Below are 6,589 nucleotides of genomic sequence, written 5' to 3'. Positions count from 1 at the left end.
GAGGGATGGTCGGGGCAGCGGCAGACCGGTTATGGGTAGTGGTTTCGAGGCGGGCGGCGGGGGGGGCGACAGTTTGGCCGGTGGTGGCTGGCATCTCAGGGGGGTGGAGGTTGAAGATGAGCTGTAGGCCCTTGATTCCGTATCCAACGGCTAGAAAATCGATTGACTAGAGATGAAAAAGTCAGTCGACTGAAGTGTAGCCTCACCTGATGCTGCTATAGGACCAGCTGCCCCGGCTATCGCACGCGCTGCTGCTACTGCTACTGCTTTTCTGCTACTAGTGCGTACAGTTTCAATAGTACATTTCAGTTTCGACAGCAAAATTCAATTTCGACAGTTAAGTTCAGTTTCGACGGTTAAATTCAGTTTCGACAGTTAAGTTCAGAGATGAGCGGCTGATGTATTTTACATCTAGCACTTTGTGGTTATGTATTTTACGTCATCTATTGGAGATGCTATTAGAATTCCACTCATGTTAACGTTGTCTCTCTTGTCCTGCTTCAGCCTCGGCATTGTACAGCTCACCGGAGCTGCTCCAACGACCGAACCCTCCATCACAGCGGAGCAGTACCCCGGGCTCCATCTCTAGACGCCTAAGATCTTCTTACCCTCCTCCGATAGCCAAGTCAGCCGGAGCATCCTCACCGACCAACCCAATCATGCTGAGATCGACATGGCTTCGCCAAAGAGGTTGTACACTTGTTGCATCTCTTTTTTACTCTACATGTTATATATATTGTCCATTGAGCACACGTAGTAATGTGAAATACGATTATTTTATCCTACTATATGACAAGTAGTGAGGTACTAGGCAACTTAGCTATCTGTGATGGACTCTCTTGAACACCATCATTATTTATCTCTGCGCTTTTGAGCTATGCATTTGTCGATGGGCCTGGGAGTTGAGCTAGCAGGGCAGTGGCCTGGGTCCAAAGTAATAGATGTAGCACAAAAACATTTTTTAGTGTAGGCTTTTCCTTGCTCAAGCCTTCCTACTAGAATCGCCAGTGCTTGAAAGGAAAAGTGAAGGAAAAACATATGAATTGGAAAGTTTCCAATGGTACTACTATTCATGAATTTGTTTCAAAGGAATGGAGCAAAGGAAAATTGTAGGATTTGTTCCTTTAGTGTCTCCTTGAAAGAAAAACTGTAGGAATTTTAATTTCCACTTGTCCTCCTTTTCAAATTCCTATTCATGAAGCACAAGAAAAAGAGATAGTAGCATAATAGCATTATAACCGTACATTTTCTTGTGGTTTGACTTAATCTCACCATGCTTCTTTGCATCCTGTGATCTTCCAATTCTTGTGAATCAAACACCCAGATTGGCAGAAATCCTGTGTTTTTAAATTCTCTGTTTTGCATGTGCATTCCTATCGTATTTTTGTCTATTTCCTATCCCTGCATTGTTAGAATCCTCAAATTCAAACAAGCCCTTAGACAATTACTTCTATTACAGATATGTGTCAAAGAAAACCTTGTGTGGTTTGTCCTGCTCCTGCTGCGCTGTGTTCCACCCCAGCTCAGCTACTCCAACGACGGAAGGGTTCACCACAACAGGGATCCGCTCTCTAGACTGTCTTTTGCCGCCTCAGATCTTCTTCCCCGCCACCTGCAGCCACGACAACTGCATTACCATCATCAACTGAGCAGATGACCTTGAGGACTACACAGGTCCGCAAGAGAGGCTGCACTCTTCCGTGTCTACTTACGTTATGCATCACTTAATATGATGACATGCTACTTTATCGTCGTGTTCACCTATTAGACTCCGAGTCAGGTCCAAACTAATGCTGCAACATGAGTTTTTAAATGGTTTTGGGGTACATATTGGGGCAGCAATCAGTACTATCTGTCTACTATCTGGTTAATCTCGGGTGTCTACTATGAGTTTCATGTTGGGTGTAAACAAACATTAAAGGAGCCATTATCTGTATATTTTAACTAAAGCTATTATCTGCCTGCTATCATTGGTTTTGGGTCTATCCACAGTTTGCTACCATCACTCTGGATTTTTGCATGCACCTATTATGTGTTATGATCCATAAACCTTAGGGTGACAGTAATTGGGATACTTTCTGGTGATGACCATAGTTTGAGGAGTTCATGTATTCACCAGGTGTTAATGCTTTGTTCTGGTTCTCTATTAAAAGGAGGCCTTAATATCCCTTAGTTTCCTTATGGACCCCGCTGCCACGGGAGGGTAGGACAAATGATGCCATACAAGTTATTTTGATAAGCATGTATGACTATTTACGGAATACATGCCTACATTATATTTATGAACTGGAGCTAGTTTCGTATCGCCCTAGGTTATGACTGTTATATGATGAATATCATCCAACAAATCTACCTATCCAATGCCTACGAATTTCCCACATAATGTTCTTGCTAAGTTACTACTGCCATTGCTACTATTACAACTACTACAAAATTGTTACTTATGTTACTGTTACCATTGCTACTGTTACCACTATTATCAAAACCATCATATTTCTGTGCTACTGATCATTGTGCTGCAGATATTTAATCTCCAGGTGTGGTTGAATTGACAACTCAATTGCTAATACTTGCAAATATTCTTTGGCTCCCCTTGTGTCGAATCTATAAATTTGGGTTGAATACTCTACCCTCGAAAATGGTTGTGACCCCATATACTTGAGGGTTATCAACAACTCTCCTTTGCATAAAGTCCCCACCCATCCTCTAGATCGATCGTCTTTCAATCTTGCCTTTGCCCCACAAGCCGCCACCATCGTCATAGCCATCGGTTCTCATACTGATGGCGTGCGCAAACCCTAGAGGAACCTGGGCTTAGTCATGTCCATCACCATGTGTGGTTTGTGTCGTTTGAGGAGAGAGAGATGGGGGTGAGGGTGGGGCGACCAGATTGTGATGAGGGGTTCTCCCACTGATGTTTCGGTTGGAGAAAAGTTTTGCTTCTACTTCTATGGGTCGAGGAAGGTGGAGCGAACATGGGGTCCAACTCTTCGCCATATGGGGTCAATCAAACGAACGAAAATATTAAGATGACAAAAATGCACGAGAGGGTAGAGAAATCAGGTAATGGGGATGAACTATTTAGGTATTATAGATTACTCGCACATCATGGGCACAAACGAGATGAGATAAAATATGATGAACATGGTGATCTCACATAAGTTAACACAAGATTAAATCCACTCCAACTATTATATTACAAATGGATAGGGTTGAGATGATGATGATGGTGATGATGATGATGATGATGATGGAGCCCTCTTGATGCAGCGTTGCGACGACGAAGTCCTTGGATCAATTCCTCCTCTGGATGCCCTCCGGAGGCTAGGGTTCCACCTTCTGGATGTGTTTCAGGTGACTCTCTTTGTCTGATCCCCGATCCAACTTTAGGAGGTGGAAGTAGTGGATGAGGAGGCGGCGGTGGCGTGTCATACGACCGTGCATACGAGCGTGTGCGCTCGCATGCTAGGACGACTTGTGGGACTAGCTGCAGGGCCTCCTTGTTTCTCCCATTGCTTCATTCTTTTTATGGTAGTTAATTATCTCATTGGATAATGTGATTCCACCATAAATTCCCGGGACTCCTTCCAAAGAGCTTTATTTGTTCCAAAAGCCGTTTCCTAGGAAAACCAACAAAAAGCAAATCGCGAACATAATAAAATTCCATAAAGCCTACTGTGTAGGCACAAAATAACTATCAAAATTATCATACATTTTGGATTCATCATAAGCCATGAACATATGCTCCCTTTTGTGGTCAATTTATGTGATATGAAACTAACTTCATAGTCTATATGTGGTTAAATGGCACCTGGTAAATTGCCACTGGACACGAAAAATGAATATATTATTTGTGCTACACTTTGTTCCTTCTGAACTATTACAATGATAATTGGATAGCCATTAAGCTGCACTAATAGGCTAGTGGCTCTCAATGGAATTTATGTCCCTATCAGGAAGATATAAATGGCAAAGTGCCTCCATGCATTTGGTTTGTGGTGGTTCTCAGGGCATCCATAGTGTGAGTATTTGGTGCCTCTAAGATTGCCTCCAAGTCTGTAAAGTTTGCCTCTATACATTGCATCCTCAGCCTCTAAGCAAAAAAGCTTATATCTAGAGCCATCTGATAACTTTATGGAGCAAGGTTGCAACGAGAGTACTATGTCGTGTGGATGCAGTCTGTTCCTCTCTCCCACCTACTTCCCACTCCCACATACTAAGTATATGGACTTTATTTTAAATCTTAAACTTCAAAAAACCATATATTTTAAAATAAAAATATGATAAATAATCCATATGAACGTGTGTCTTACTTTCAATGACATCTTCAAAACAAGTTCACTATTTAATACTCCCTCCATTCGAAAATAACTGGCGTGGTTTTAACTAAGACAAGTCAGATATTTTTGAGTGGAGGTAATATGTTTTGATAGTTTTGATTTTTCTAAATACAGTGAAACATGTGTGAAATGCATTATTACATGATGGTTTTCGCATGGATATATAACTACGTTGTTTTCTTGGACACATTAATAAGTTTAATAGTGATGGAAAATAACTTATGCAAATTGGCCTAAAACAAGTCTAACAATCATAGTTTTTATTTTTTCATCAAGTTTTCAAATTTATTTTGAAAATGATGAAAATATATTCATGGTTAGTCTTGTTGAAAAGATCTCCTCGTCAGCAACGCAAATATATAAGTCACAAATCAAAATTTTCTTTAAAGACAATTATTTGAGGTTGAACTTAAAATGCATGGGAAAATTAAGGAGAGAGAGGGAGAATCTACGTAGGGGATAGGGTGGAGTAGTTGTGCTAGCTATCATAGTGGATTTAATGGTGATGCCATGCACGGGATCACGAAAAAGTCGGTCTCCACATACACAGTCTCACCGATCCAGGAGGTGGTTTGGAAGGTGTGGGCACTGAGGGAGTCCAGGATTAAGGGGTCCTCGGACAGCCGGACTATATACTTGGTCCGGACTGTTGGACTATGAAGATACAAGATAGAAGACTCCGTCCCGTGTCCGGATGGGACTCTCCTTTGCATGGGAGGCAAGCTTGGCGATTCGGATATGTAGATTACTTTCTCTGTAACCGACTTTGTACAACCCTAGTCCCCACGGTGTCTATATAAACCGGAGGGTTTAGCCACAACAATCATAACCTCATAGGCTAGACTTCTAGGGTTTAGCCACTACGATCTCGTGGTACATCAACTCTTGTAATACTCATATTCATCAAGATCAATCAAGTAGGAAGTAGGGTATTACCTCCATAGAGAGGGCCCGAACCTGGGTAAACATTGTGTCCCCCGCCTCTTGTTACCATTAGCCTTAGACGCACAGTTCGGGACCCCCTACCTAAGATCCTCCGGTTTTGATACCGACATTGGTGCTTTCATTGAGAGTTACACTGCGTCATCATCAGAAGGCTTGATGGCTCCATCAATCATCTACAGCAACACAGTCCAGGGGGGATCTTCCTCCCCGGATAGATCTTCGTATTCGGCGGCTTCGCTTTGCGGGCCAACTCGCTTGGCCATCTAGAGCAGATCGATAGCTACGCCCCTGGCCATCAGGTCAGATTTGGAAGCCTGTATTTTGTGGACGATATTCATGGAGACTTGATCTTCGATGGGTTCGAGTCCATGATGGCTGTACCCAGCCACCACGATGAACATGACCTAGATCTGTCATCTGGCCGTGCGCATGAGATAGCGCCTATGACTGCCCTGGCCCTAGAGCCGGAGCGGACTGCATCGTCCGAAGACGAGAAGCTTAGCCCCGCCACAGAGGCCGCAGTCTCAGCGGCACTCGGGCCGCACATAAACCCAACATCGAGCTAGGCTTGTGCCACCGGAACCTCGGACTCGTCTCCGGCCATGGGTTTCGGACCGCGTGCGTCCGCGTCCATCGAACCTGATTGGGCGCCGGTCTTGGAGTTCAGCTCCGCGGACATCTTCCAGCACTCGCCTCTTGGCGACGTGTTAAACTCATTGAATTCCCTCTCCTTGTCAGGGGACTCTCGGCCGAACTATGTCCGGCTCAAATGGGAAGCGGACGACGAAGAACTTCATTTCCCACCCACCACCCACTTCATTGCCACTGTCGAGGACTTAACTGACACGCTCGATTACGGCTCCGAGGACATCGCGGTATGGAATACGATGTCAGAGAGGAGTAGGCACAAAAACCACCACCCTTAGGGCAGTGGACGGCTACATCCTCATACAATATATACATGGTGGACACATCTAAGGAGAAGGAGGCTGACGGCGATAACAGCATGCCTGTCGATGAACCTCCCAAGCGCCGGCGTCAGAAGCGCCGACCTCGATCCAGCAAAAGAAAAAATAGCAACATTGTCACGGACAACGATGATAATCTGAACTAAGCCGAGGACCCCGCAGACCCAGCGTTGGAGCAGGGCGTGCGAGAGGACGTCGAACACAGTCCGGAGATGTTGTACGACCACAGCGATGCCGACGATAGCAATTATCAACCTGTCTCTGAAGAAGAGATCAGCCTGGGCGATGATGAATTCGTCATCCCAGAAGAACCATTAGAACAAGAACGCCTCCATC

The sequence above is a fragment of the Triticum aestivum genome, chromosome 2B (genome assembly GCF_018294505.1).
Source record: "Triticum aestivum cultivar Chinese Spring chromosome 2B, IWGSC CS RefSeq v2.1, whole genome shotgun sequence".
In the NCBI taxonomy this organism is placed as follows: Eukaryota; Viridiplantae; Streptophyta; class Magnoliopsida; order Poales; family Poaceae; genus Triticum; species Triticum aestivum.
The sequence above is the reverse complement of the archived record's forward strand: the minus strand, read 5'-3'. Positions refer to the sequence as shown.